At 34.5% G+C, this 15,040-nt stretch overlaps 1 protein-coding gene across 2 annotated transcripts in view; it reads left to right on the forward strand.

The window, feature by feature from the left end:
• NDUFAF2 (NADH:ubiquinone oxidoreductase complex assembly factor 2) overlaps window positions 1-15,040 on the forward strand; it is a 144,303-nt gene that overhangs the window by 78,829 nt on the left and 50,434 nt on the right. The window lies entirely within an intron of this gene.

The raw sequence follows: 15,040 nt of genomic DNA on the forward strand, positions 1-15,040 counted from the left end.
CAAAAAATAAAAAAAATTAGCCAGATGTGGTGGTGTGCAACTATAGTCCCAGCTCCTTGGGAGGCTAAGGTGGGAGAATCACTTGAGCCCAGGAGTTTGAGGCTGCAGTGAGCTATGATCAGGCCATTGCACTCTAGCTTGGATAATAGAGTGAGATCCCCATCTCTTAAAAAATTAAAAAAAAAAAAAAAGAATAACTTAAGAAAAGCACTTAGTACCACACCTCAAACACTATATCCAATTGATCCCAAAGTTTAACCCATTCCACTTTGTATACCTTTTTCTGGAATATTGTAGAATATTGTCGTAGTCTTTCAGTCTTATCTCTTCTAATTCGTGCTCAATATTGCCACCCAAGTGATTCTTTTTTTTTCTTTTTTTTTTTTAAATGATAAAAACTAGATCTGGACCAAGTGATTCTTTTAAAACACATCTTTGAACCTGTTATTCTCTGGCTGTATTAAACTTGTCAGTTGCCCCCTATAGTCTCAAAGAAAAAGTTCAAGCTCCTTCTCTTGGCCTACTTTGGCTTTCCATGATATGATTTCAGTATCTCTTCGGCCTCACAGCCAATGGGTAGCCTTTCTCCTTACACCCTGTACTTCCTAACTGCTTTCAGATCTCAGAACATGCTTTGCTGTATCACCTTGAAACTAAGCTAGACCATAAGGACGGGTTTAAGGACAGTTAAGAATAAACAGCTCAGAACTGGCCATAATTACTTCAACTTTGGTTTACTTTTAAAACAGCCAATAAATGATGTGAAGGATATGCATGCTCTGAAGGCTCCAAGCTGAATGGACATGAATTTCTGGTACTCTCTTTGCCACTCACAGTTCCTAGAGTTCAATGGATCCTGCAGGCCTGACAAGTTGAAGAATTTGCAAACTCAGAGAAGCCTAAGATCACAGTTTTATTCCCTTTTATGTATAGTTTTTAAGACGGTGGTAATGGTGGTAGTAAGGTATATCAGCTCACATAGTCTCATGTCACCCTGTTACCATAAAAGACTTTTCTTGCAACACCACATTTAAAGGGCTGGTTACTATATATACTATTTTATTTCTTCCTATGTTGTCAGGCTTACATGAGATTTCGGTGCAGTGTCTGTGGCCATGGCCAGCCACGACTCTTCATTCTTTTAGCACTTGCCCTTAGCATTTTTAAATGTCAGAGGTGCATGAGTACATTCTTTTTAATTGAGGTAAAATTCACATAACATAAAATTAACCATTTTAAAGTATACAACACAGTGGAATTTAGTGCATTCATAGTGCTGTGCATCTATGACCTCTATCTAGTTCCACAGCATTTTAATGAGGATATTTTTTAACCTAATGAATGTCTTGGAATGAGTGACCAGAATTAAGTTTTCATACCTTGATTTTTAAGAGCTTTAAGAAATGGTTTGATGACTAACTATTCTACCAGGATCTCTTAAGGCTCCTTTTAGTTATATAAAAACTATTTAGTGACAGCTTAGAGATATCAATAACATGCTACCTAAACATTCTCCTGTCAACCAGAATTAATTGCTCTCTGTTTGCCCAGCATAGAATATTGACTATCTAAAATAATCAGAAGATACTCTGTTTATACATAACAAATTAGTAATTTACTTGGAGAGCAAGGTATAGATGAAATATACAGAGAAAATAAACTTCTTCTAGATTTCTTATAGTTTAGCTGAAGACCTTTTAAATGTCCAGTCACTTCCTCTGGAGAGACTGCTCCTTAATTACCAAAAGTTGAAGAATTGTCAGAACAAGGTTATAGAATCTGGTGTGTGTATGTATATGTATATTTTTAATTTTTATTTAATATATTTAATTGTGGTAAAATATACATAACGTAAAATTTACTGTCTTAACCATTTCTAACTCTGTAGTTCTGTGGTATTAAGTATATTCACATTATTGTGTAACCAATTTCCAGAACTCTTTTTGTCTTACAAAGCTAAAACCCTGTACCCATTAAACAACAATTCTTCATTCCCCATCTCCCTCCACCATTCTGCTTATATCTTTATGAATTGGATTTCTCTAGGTATCTCGTATCAGTGGAATCATAGAGTATTTGTCTTTTTCTGTCTGGCTTATTTCACTTAGCATAATAATGCACTGAAAGTTCATTCCTGTTTTGATGTATCAGAATTTCCTTTCTTTTTAAGGCTGAATAATATTACATTGTATGTATATATATGCCCCTTTTTGTTTACCTATTTGTCTGAGGATGACCTGTTCCGTTTCTGACCTGGGCTGGTTCACCCCTCCTTAGGCAACCTGGTGGTCCCCCACTCCTGAGAGGTCACCATATTGGTGCCAAACTTAGTGTGGACACCTGATTGGCATAGCACACTATAGCCCAGAGGTCTTGGACTCAAGCAATCCTCCTGCCTCAGCATCTTTAGTAGCTGGGACTACAGGTAGGCTACTGTACCCGGCTGTCCACCTGAGGATGGATGCTTGGGTTGTTTCCACCTTATGGCCATTGTGGGTAATGCTGCTATGCACAGGAGTGGGTGTATAGATATCTCTTTGAGACCCTGCTTTCAGTTCTTTTGGTTGTATACCCAGAAGTGGAATTGTTGGGTCATATGATAGTTCTATTTTTTTGAGGAACCACCATACCATTTAACTTAGCAGCTGCATCATTTTACATGGCCACCAACAGTGCACAAAGGTTCTAATTTTTTCACATCCTCTCCTCACCAATACTTGTTATTTTTTCTGTTTTTTGTTTTTGTTTTTTTTTTTTTTTTGGATAGTAGCCATCCTAATGATTGTGAAATGGAGTGATATATTTTAAATCAAACTTTAACATAGAGAAAATTATGATGGAATGTATGATCTTATTTAGAGATTATAGCTAAAGTCTAAATTTGAAAACTGCCAACTGACCCCTTTCTACTCCACTGTACCCAAATGATAGTCCTCAAATAAGGCTTATTAGAAATCAGGAAAACTTGTCTGGTAATTGGCGAAAACAAAACCCAACAACATCTCTTTGAGGTCATGTGAAAAAAAAATCAATAAAAAAATTTGTACTCTTTGAACCTTGTATAGAATACAACTATTCTTAGACCAGAACTACTGACTTGATGTATATAAGGTGAGAGTTTTAGCAAGCTCAATAATATTTCTTTCTTTGCCAATTTATTTTCCTAATTTTCTACACATAAAGGATTGGAAAAGAGCTGATAGTAGTTAGAAGCAGTAACACTGATCGGCAATAAGAAATAACTGTTATTGTAATGTGGTGGGATCATTTAAAAGTCAGAAGCATCAGAAGGACCTATTTATGTTAAAGTACAGTATACTATGTTTTGTTTATAATTAGCATGGGATCCAAAGAGAAAGTGAGTACACAAAGTGTGTTTAGTTTACTAAGGCAGGAAAAAAATTTCTTTTCATTAAAATGATCAGACTGAGACTATTTGCTTTTCTAAGGAATTGGCTTCATTTATCTAAAAAATGCTATCATATGAATTAGCTGATTTTCCAGTGACGCAGAAAAGGTGACATATGGTACAAAGTAGCATGTATTCAAGTGTCCAAAAATATTCTCATCATCTTTCCCATGAATATCCAATCATCCTCCTAATTTTCCATTTTCTGAACTGATCCTTCTAATCTCTGTTATCTTCCTCCTCTGCCTGCCTAACTGCTGTTTAATAGGTATTTCTTACCGAAAGTTTTCCTATTTGTCTTTACTCCTCAGTTCTGGGTCCCTTAATTTTTCTGTGCAGTATCACAGCACACAGCATTTTCTCTCTTATACTTATCTCCATATATTGCAGTCAATCTATGTTCTTAACTGTCTGACCCCTGAGACCATCACTGTGTCCCAGATCAATAATAGCCAAAGAGACAAAGTTGTTGCTGTCATGCTGAGAATTGTACATAGCATACATCTTGGTGTGCCTGCAGGAATGTGAAGCCATTAGGTTGTCAGATATGAGTAATAGTGGAAAATAATACTGGGATCATCGAACCCAGAGTATGAGCAACTTGAGCCTTCTTTCGCTTTCTCCATATGTATGTACAGTATTTGAACTAGGCGTTCAGTATATATGCAAACACTAAGGATGAAGAATTTGGATTTTTGCTGCATAAAAAAATGTACATAGAATTTTGAGTTTTGTGTAGGGAATGTGATAGACTTGTGGTACAATAAAACTATTATAAGATCATTCTCTTCCTTCTTCCAGAAGGGACATGAGTTTGAGGACTCAAAGATAGAGGCATAATATTATAATGAAAGGAGGAATGTAAAATCAGGGTTGGGGGGAGAAATGGAGCTAGATATGAAGTTCTCATAATGTCAACTCTGATTAACTTCACGTTTTCTAAGAGTGAACCCAAAAGCACTCTGAGCTTTGTAGCAACCAACTCAAAAAGAGAAAACCTTCAGGTCAGAACTTCACAATGGCCGTGAGATCAATTATCTAAACAACTATTTAGAGGAGTATAACTATTTTTTATTTTCCAAAAATAAAAATATTCTCATTTTGCTCTCATTCTAAAAACAATACATGTTTTATATATTTTTTAAAATCAAGTAATAAAGTGTGAAATATCATATAGTTACCTCACTAGAGATAACTTGTGGCCATAGCTCTAAACTTCTTGGTAGTCAGTTCAGAAAAGGAAACAGTTGGTCACACAACTCATACTGGTTAATTTATATTCCAAACAATATAAGAGCTTGTTAAGTTTCCTACACCCTCAATAACACTGAGTCAGTGTTATTGTTAATCTTTCCTAGTCCTATCAGAGAAAAATGATATTTGTTATTTTCTATTATCCTTAGTACTGATATCTGATGTGACTTTCTCCCATGGTTTTTGTATGTAGACACTCTGTATTGTAATAAACAGGTGTCCTTTATAACATCCTTTGATTAATTTGATAAGTTTTTTTCTAGACTATTTCTTATAATGGGACTGAATTATGAGTAACCAGATTTTTAATTCAATAAAAATAGTTTTTCGGGGGCCAATATGATATGGTCTGGTTTTCAGTTTCTTTGTTGATTTGGCTTTATCCAGGAATGTATTTGTGGTAGAGACCACTAGCTTTCTACCAGAATCTACTGTCTCCTTCATGGACACACAATTAAACTACTTTTACCAGCTCACTTTGTAATTAGGTGTGGCTATGTGACTAAGTTTTCTTTAGTGCATTGTGAGTGGAACTGATACGAGTCACTTCCTTGGCCTGGCCCATAAAAATCTCCGTAATGTGTTCCTCAGTGCTCTTCTATCTTTCTGGCTAAATGAAATGGAATTGCTCAGGGAAACCTTAGAAGACATGTGTTGAAGATGACTGAATAGCCACCAGCCCGGATCCCTGAATGACTGTGTGGAAGAAGCTTAATGGCGTACCTGAACATCCACTCAGCACTGTTGCATAAGAAAGAAATACATTTCTAATTGTTTAAGCTACTTAGTTTTTAGAGTCTATTTGTAACCTCAGTGTAGCCAACCCTAACTAATACAGTATTTTAGAAAATATAAGTGAACAGAAATTGAGCTAGATTCAAGAGCTCAATATCATCAGGATATGTTCCTTCTTCAAGACATGACTCTGAATTAGTTTCTTTCATAAATAGGTTTTCTCCACATAGTAGCATAGATGGCCCAGCAGTTCTAGGTCTATGCAGTCTTTATGGCTCATGATCATAAAAGTTAAGAAACAGTCTTCCTGAAAACACCAGCAAAAGTTCTAGGAAAACTGTGATTGGCCCAGCAGAGGTCATGTACCCATCCTGAAATAGTTTTTGTGGCTAAAAGGATGGGATACCACGGCCAAACTTGCTTTACATTCCTACCTATAGGTGGAGGGGTGATAGTCCAACACAAACCCTATGGACAAAGCAGATAGAGTAATTCCCTAAAGAAAGGATTTCTGAACAATAAATAATAAACATCAAAATATAGTATGGTTAGGTTTCTAAAATTAATAATAGGTATGAAACAAGAGGGACCTGGATGAGAGTGTTGGTGTAAATATAAAATAAAAGGGAAACATTGAAAGAAAATATATTTTGTTGAAAGTTTGCATTGTTGGGGTGGAGATTAACAGGAAAAAAGTTTAAAAAATTTTTTAAATTTTTATTTGTGGTAAAAAACACATAGCAAAATTTACCATCCTAATCATTTTTAAGGGTCTTATTCAGTAATGTAAAGTATATTCACATTATAAAAACAACTGAAATTTTGAAATAGGAAATGAGTAAAATAATAGACCTATCAAGGTATTTGAGAGGTTTGAAAGGAAAAGCCTTTCAGTTGGGGCCTGGGAGAGGTGTATGTTATAACCACTGATTAAGCAGGCCAGACCTTAGGTTTCCAAGTCCCAGGGAGCCAACAGAATATTCCTGGGCAGCTGATTTGCAAGGCAGGAATAGCTAACAATGAGGAAAAGCTCTACAGTTGGGCAAATGATGTCAGCATTAGGCCAAAGGCAAATTTCAGTAGACCATGGAATCGGTGTCAAGGAGTAGGAGTCAGGTGAGAGCTCTTATGGTTACAGTATATATGGGACAGTGGCAGTCTTTCCCTGCTTATAAGAAATCAGGCTCAAATTGATAATTCAGAAGCAGTTTCTAGAATTGAGATAATAGGTCAAAGGCCAAAGAATAAAATCTCCTTGCTACTTGATTGGAGCCAGTGACAAAAGTGATTTCATATTGACCAATTAACTTGGAGTACCTTACATATTTCTTTTGCTTCAGTGCAAAATCCCACAGATAGGAACTTATAGGTCTTATTCATAAACACAAGACAACTTCAGGGACTAGATGCTAAGGACAATATTATGGGAAGACAGAATTCTGTGTAACAGAATGTAAAGACATCCAAGTAGAGCATTGCTTTAAACAAAAGTTCATGACTGTAGCTAATTGAGTGGTTAGAGTTATAGATATAATCCTGGTAGCTTTCATCACAGAGATAAAGGTTAAAATTATGGGAGCTGTTCTTCCCTGTGTCATTGATATAACTTTAAGGAGTCATTGCAAATTAGCTATGAACCTCATCATTACTATCAACAAGTATTTGAGTATTTCACTCTGTAGTGTAAGATTTGAATTCCACAGAACAAGGCAGATGTATATTACCTCTGAAGAAGGGGAAAATATATGCAGTGCTTCTTTGTTTCAGCATTCTGTTCTTTTATTTACCTTGGATATCATAGTGGAAGACTTAATGCTTTTATATGTTTTCATAATATAGCAAGTTCCCAACTTATAAATTAGTTGAATTCAAAAAGTTCCATGTTAATAGCTTGTTTAAATTCAACACATTTTTCCATAGAAATTGTGTTATAAATTGTAGTTTGGTTTCCAGAATAATTCACAAATCCCTTTTAATCCACAATTCATCTGAATTGCTGCACATTAGCAAACATATTGATTGGCAGTGAAATGGAGGTTTGCACCAACTCTCCAGGTGTTTAAAAGGACGTAAGAAGGAGAAAAAAGAAGATGTATATATATGAGAAAAATTTTTTCAGGTAGGTATGATTCAGCTGTAATAATAAAAGATAGAAGAAAAAGAGCCCAAATTATATTAATACATTAATCTTTCTGAAGGGTAAGGAAACAGATACTGATTTTGGATTATTCTGATCCCTTTGCCAGCCAATAGGCGGTGCTATTGTCACAGAATAGTTAGGTTGCTCTGTGGCACAAAGCCAAAGGAGGATGTGGGAAGTGGTTTTAAAATGAGTTGTAAAAGGGAGGCAGTGTAAACATGACTATATGTGGATGATGTTTTTGTAGCATAGGAAGTGATTATATTAGTATGTTTTCTTAAATTTCGATGTAAAAATTAAATGTAATTAAAAACACACCTTTTCTCATCCATAAATTTTTCTTTGAGCTTTAGTTTCCTCAATTATTAATATAAAAAATGAAGATTGTGAGAATTAAACAAGAAAATAAAAATAAAGTGTCTAATAGTACCATATGCATAATTTTTGCTCAATAGAATTCTCATCTCCTAAATAGGTCAGATAACATTAATAAGCTATAATGACATAGTATTATTGATACATTGCTAAGTTAGACCAAATTACATGATCTCTGGACCCTGAAAGCTTATAAGGAAGTATTAATAGGAAGAAGTAGGGAAAAACTGTTAAGATTTATCATTCACTACCAAGAATAAAGAATTTTTAAAGTCCAATTATTTGATTCCTTTGTGAGTAAATATCCTGGTATACATTACCAATATACCCTGAGTGGAGGCAGGCTCCGTTTTTATATGCACTTTAATTTTCGAGCCTTCCATCTTAAAGTAGTATTATCATGTTATAGATCTTACTGTTTGCGACTGTAGTCTTTTTCTTTTTGAGCATCAGTCGAAAATAAGGATTAAGTAGATAAAAATAGCAGGATGATGGTCTTTTTTGCAGCTTTCACAAGCAAAATGGGACCAACCTTTCCTTGTCATGCTCCTATAGCCTGCCTTTTGGTGGAATCACAACTTGTTAGTTTATGTTTATACCAGTGAACTGGAATGGAAAACAAAAGTAATATTTATGTCATCTAATTTTATTAGTTATTAGCCAGAGTAAAGTTTTATAATAGAGAAAGTTTAATGATAAAATAATTTGTTGCCACATATAAATTGTTCTTCCTGGAATTTCCTTTCCTGTTTTTCCTTCCAGTGCTTGTGATTGGCCTCAGACTACCTTAGTCACTTCCCCTTCACCCGAGCAGAGCCTCCTGGTCTGAAGGACTCAAGGAAATATTAAGGATGCCCCTCCAGTGAAAGCCTGCTTCCTTGAGGACAAGTAAATTGAAGGGTTATTTTTCCTTCTTGCCATTCAGATTTCTTTGTCTCATCCTAAAGACTTCTTGCCCCAAAGTGAGAAAGTGCTTTCTCTCTGAACTCATCCTTTCTAAACACTGGAAGCAAGCCTTAAGTCAGGTTCTAGCCTTAAATCATGTATCCACACCTGAAGTAGGCTTTATATCTCCTTAGAGTACAGAAATGCAGGAAAAATCCTACATTACTCAGGAATTTGTGGCAGATTGTTTGACTAACTGCATGAAGGCTCATGTAGAAAAAGAGCAAATATATGATGGTCTTTCTGCAATTCACAAGATACTGATTTTGTTTAGAGAATCAATATATGTTAATGGATGGATTTTGGAATTTCAAAAGTACAAGTGGGTCTGAATCAGTGATTTTCACAGGACTCCTTGGAATCCTAGGAGTATGAGGAGGCGCTTCCAATGGAAGGAGAGGGGAGAAAAGGTGGGTGGTACTCTGGACCCCGGCCTCAACCAGAGAAGCTCTGCTTGACAGTTTTATAAATTGAACCTCTACTGAAGATATTTTTAAAGACACAAGTTTGACAATTATTGGCACCCCAGCCTCTTAGCAACTGAACCCAATATTTGTGGTTGGTTCACAAATACTAGCATATTTCCTATTAAGCTGATGACTATCACATTTCATTAGATGATTATATGGTCTCCTATATCAGAATATATTTCTATTTATTAACAATAAGTAGTGCCTGGTGGTTAACTAAATTAGATTAATGAAGGGTATTAGTTAATTTCATGGATTCATAAATAAACATAATTTTTAAAAAATTAAGACTAATGTACCACAAAATCTACTATATTTATTTTTATTAAATTATGCATATTTAAAGCTATCATATATTCTGTGAATTAGTAACAGTAGATAACAGTGCAGTCCTTGACTCTTTTATGGTCTGTGATAAATGACCAAGTACTTGATTTCTATGAAACCATTTGGGTCTAGAAATAAGTCATTAATCAGCCATATCTGTTACATTTCAAATCTGAAAATAAAGTTTGGGCTAGGCCCCAGCTTTATAAATGCCATAATAATTTTATAATTCTCTAATTCTAGTAATATTTGCTACCATTTTAAATTAATTTCTTACATTTCTTTTTATCTCTATATTGAAAGCTCCAAATATTCAAGTTAGACTTTCAAAATGAAAATCAAATACTTGCTTATGTTGCTATATAACACACTATGAGTTTTTGCTAATTTTGAAAGGAGAAAATATTATTCCTTTTGTATTCTGCCTTTCTATATTAGGGGTGTACCAGATTGGAATTCTCTTGCTTCAGTCAGTGAATGTCACTCCCTATAAAATGAAGGTTTTCAATCATGTTGATACATTTCCTCATATTGTAAAATAGTCTTTTTAAAACGTGGAATTTTTGTATAATAAACCTTAAAGCTTGTTTAATTTGGCTAAAAAAAAAAAAGTTTATTCCCTACTTTTTTTCTTCCTTTTTTATATGTAAGACATGTTAACTTACATATAATTCAGATATATTCATAGCAGAATCACTTAATGTTTTTTGTGTTATTTTGTAAATATACAAATTCTAAATTATAAATATACTTTATACATTGGAAATAATTCAGCTTTACAAAGAAATATAGAATGTATTAGGTGAATGAAGTACTTCCAAAAACTGATTCCTACACATCCATCAAAACCTAAAATGGCTGCTACTTTCAGTTCTTCAGAGTGAACACATTACTACATGGACTAAATGGTCATGAATTCATCCTTTGGATTTTTCTTTTTGATATTACCTTTTAGAGGGGAGGTAAGGTGTATTTACAACTGTACTTTTTCGGGGGATCAAAAATTCCTTGCAATTTGAAAAATAAATCATTTTTTAACATAATATTCAAGTTTCATCTCCTTATTTTTAAAACACACTGTTTTCAATTTATGATTTCCACAGTAGTGGAAAGGAAGTAAGTGAAGTAAAATACTAACATTTCTAAGACTTACATGCTTGATTTAGGAATACAATCGAGAACCTGTTGAACTTTTTATTGTAAATCTTCCTAGATTACAATAGACTATTCAATCTATATTTATTGGTTGAATTGCAGATGTTTTTAGAACTTTAAATTTTTGTTTGAATATAATAATATTATGGAAATTTTTTAAAATTAGCAATAAGAGAGCTCATTCTCCATGTGGAAAGTACAAACACAAATTTGCAATAGGTCCATCTGTTTTTCTTAAATTGTGACATTCTTCTTATGTACTTTCACATTTAAATTTTACAAATTTTATTTATGCCTTTTTAAAAAATTAATGACGTCCAGTTTAAACAGAAGAATACTGATGTGCTATAAACTTGCCACAAAACATTTTCACTAATACAGGAAATAGGTTGCTTGGAATTTTTCTGCTGTCTTTCTGGGTATAGTTTAACTCTTTTCAGCTTTTGGATCCTGAAGGCTAAACCATATTATATGAAACATTTCAGAATTATTAAGCATTTTGTTATAATTTCAGATTTTCTATCATAGAACAAGCTGACATTCCTTATAGAGAACTTGTAAATATGGGGAAGCTAATAAGATTTTAGATCATCCATTGAACTAGTTGGCAGTCTTAAAAACTTTGAAAGCTTATTTGTAAGACTTCTTTAATTGCTTTTAAAAAAGTATTACCTGCTGAGATAGTCTTCCATACTCACATAAATATATTTAGAATATGTCAAATTATAGAATCATCACATTTTCAAGCAGTAGTGCTTCATTTAATCCCTATGGGAAAATAATAGCTTATGATAGTCATGTAGTCATGAATAAAATGTTAGTTTTTAATTGGATATCTGTAATGATACCATATGCAGACTTTATAAATACAGACTTTAAAATCTTAAATAGAAAGAGCTTTATGCTTAGAAATGAGAGAAATGTTTAGGTTCAAATGTGAGGTATACTACTTTAATCAGCTGTGTACATTTGGAAAAGTTAATCACCCTGTGCCTCTTTTTCCTCTTCTGTAAAAGACTGTTTTAAAGATAAAAGATAATATGTGAAAGGCACCTGAATATACCTGGTACATAGCAGGCTCTTAATAAATAGATGCTGCATTTGAGTAACTTTAGTGAATTATGCTTTGAGTCAAATGTAAAAATGGTTTTCAGTATAAGAATTCCTATTTTAGTACTCTTAATTGATGCTCATGTAATTTACAATGCTTCAGCATAACGAAGTTTAAAAGTTCACAAATTTAATATATGTAGTGTGGTACTTGGCTTTCAGTAGCCCTGACTTTCATACACTATGTATGCATTGACACTCCTAAGCCTCCTTTGTATGCAGGATTTAGTCTTTTATACATGACCAGTCACCAAACTGATTTAGAATTATCACCTGGTTGCACTGCTTGATTCCCTTATGATAAAGGGACATCACTCAAACAGTAAGGATCTTACTCTGGCTGTTCTGCCTGCTTCTGGCTGTTCTAAAAGCTTACTTATTTACAAGGGGACAATTACTTTAGAAATGTCTCACCTCACTCAGCCCAGTCTCTCTTTCCACTACATAGTTACCTCCAAATTCCACTCATCTCTCCTCATACTGCCTGACCAATGGGAAATATTGGGCTGGAACTAGACAATAGTTTGAAAAGCCTTGCCAAGGATTATATGTGCTTGTGGGTCACAACCAATATAGCCCTCTACCTTTGTTTTGGTATTGGTGGAAGAAAATCCTTCCTTCAGTGTCATAGACATCTTGCGAGTTCTGAAGCTCTGAAATTTAAAGATTAAAGGCTGTCCAAGTATCTCTAACTATTTCCCCTGGCCTTTGTGGGTGAATTAAGGAAGAATAGTGGCCCAGGGAAGGAGAGGTGCCTGAATCTGCTGTCTTGTTCTTCAGGACCATTTTTGTCTCCTGATATAGGCACCTACAAAAGTCTTACTCACCTACAGGGTCACTAAGATCCTAGGAAGGGAGTATTTGTAGGTGGTAAAATTAAAAATATTATAATTTCTAACCGACTGTCCTTTAAATGTGTAAGTCTTAGCCAATTTTGAAATGTGCAAGAATACTTTATGTATGGAAGAAAGGGAAACAATTTCCAAATAAAAACAAAAGACAATCCTCTTCCATTAATAATTTTTACCAGAACCAGTCTTTATCATGATAGTTACAAAATGATGTTTTTTCTAACTCTGGCACTTGCTGTTCAGCATCATGGGAAGCAAGAGCTCTTTTATCTTCTCTGTTTATTTATTTATATCTTTTAATGGTATATAGCTTTATGGATTCCTTTCTCTTTGTTTTCCTCTAGTGGTGTATATAGTTCTCAAACATTTGGGTTTCAGGATCCCTTTAATCTCTTCACAATTATTGAAAGACCCTTTGTTTATGGGATATGTATGGATATTTATCATATTAAAAATAAAGGGTCAGAACCATAACCATATCTCAACTTCTGGGTCCAAGCTGCTGAGATGTGCTTGAGAACAATAGATCCCAGCTTAGTAGGCGAACTGCTGCATCCACTCATGAGAGTGAACCTGTACCTCAGGTCCCAGGTGATACAGTTGTTTTGCAAGACCCTAAGTCCAGGAACCCAACTCAATTAGGGAAACAGAAATATGGAAAAGCAAGGAATTATGAGGATTTCCAAAGGAATGCAATAATTCTCCAGTAACAGACCTCAAAGAAACAGAAATTTATGAATTGCCTAAAAGGAATTCAAAGTAATGATCTTAAGGAAACTCAGTGAAATACAAGAGAGTAGGCAATTTAGTGAAATCAGGGAAACAATTCATGATCTGAATGAGAAATTCAATGAAGAGATAGATGTCATAAAAAAGAACCAAACAGAAATTTTGGAGTGGAAGAATTCAGTCTATGAAATAAAAAATACAGTTAAGAGCTTTAACAAAAGACTGGATTCAGCAGAAAAAAGAACCTATGAACCCGAAGATAGGTCTTTCGAAATGACACAGTCATCTGGGAGGCTGAGGCGGGAGGATCACTCGAGGTCAGGAGTTCGAGACCAGCCTGAGCAAGAGCGAGACTCCGTCTCTACTAAAAATAGAAAGAAATTATCTGGACAGCTAAAAATATATAGAAAAAATTAGCCGGGCATGGTGGAGCATGCCTGTAGTCCCAGCTATTTGGGAGGCTGAGGCAGAAGGATTGCTTGAGCCCAGGAGTTCGAGGTTGCTGTGAGCTAGGCTGACACCACGGCACTCTAGCCCAGGCAACAGAGCGAGACTCTGTCTCAAAAAAAAAAAAAAAAAATTGACACAGTCGGAGAGAAAAAAGAATAAAAAAGAGTGAAGATGGCCTGTGGGACTTACGGGATGCTATTAAGCAAACAGATGTTCGCATTATGGAAGTTTTTGAAGGGAAAGAGACAGGGAAAGGGACAGAAAGCTTGTATAATGAAATAATTTCTGAAAACTAGCAAGAGCAATCAGACAAGAAAAAGAAATAAAAGGAATCCAAATCAGAAAGGAAGAAGTAAAATTGTCTCTAATTTGCAGAAAAATGATTATGTATGTAAAAAACCTCCAAGGATTACACACACATACACTCACACGTACACACACACACACACACACAAAACCTGTTAGAACTAATAAATGAATTCAGTAAAATTGCAGGATATCAATCAACATATAAAAATTAGTAACATTTTAATATACACATAATGACCTAACTGACAAAAATCAAGGAAATAATCCCATTTACAATAGCATAAAAAAAAACCAAAAACTAGGAAGAAATTTAACCAAGGAGGTGAAAGATCTGTGCACTGAAAACTATAAAACATCAATGAAAGAAATGAAGAAGATACAGATAAGTGAAAAGATATCCCATGTTCATGGGCCAAAAGAGTTAATACTGTTAAAGTATCCTTACTACCCAAAGCAATATATAGATTCATTGAAATCTCTGTCAAAATCTCAATGGCATTCTTCACAGAAGTGGATATAATTAAGACTTTCTGAAGGCAGAAAAAAATAACAAACTGTTTTATGCCTTCTATATGAACTTAAAATATACATTAATCAACTTTTTACTTTTGAGAAATGTAAGCATTAGGCATTCTCATCTTATTCTTGACCTCTCTCCACCATTTTCTTTACTGTTCTCTCTGCTTTCATGTTTCTACTTTACTACCATGGCACTCCAGATGATAATGCCTCACCTAAAGTACCATACCTGAAGATCACCCTTTTGTCCCTCTTCTGTTAA

Source organism: Eulemur rufifrons, chromosome 17 (assembly GCF_041146395.1).
Source record: "Eulemur rufifrons isolate Redbay chromosome 17, OSU_ERuf_1, whole genome shotgun sequence".
Taxonomy (NCBI): Eukaryota; Metazoa; Chordata; class Mammalia; order Primates; family Lemuridae; genus Eulemur; species Eulemur rufifrons.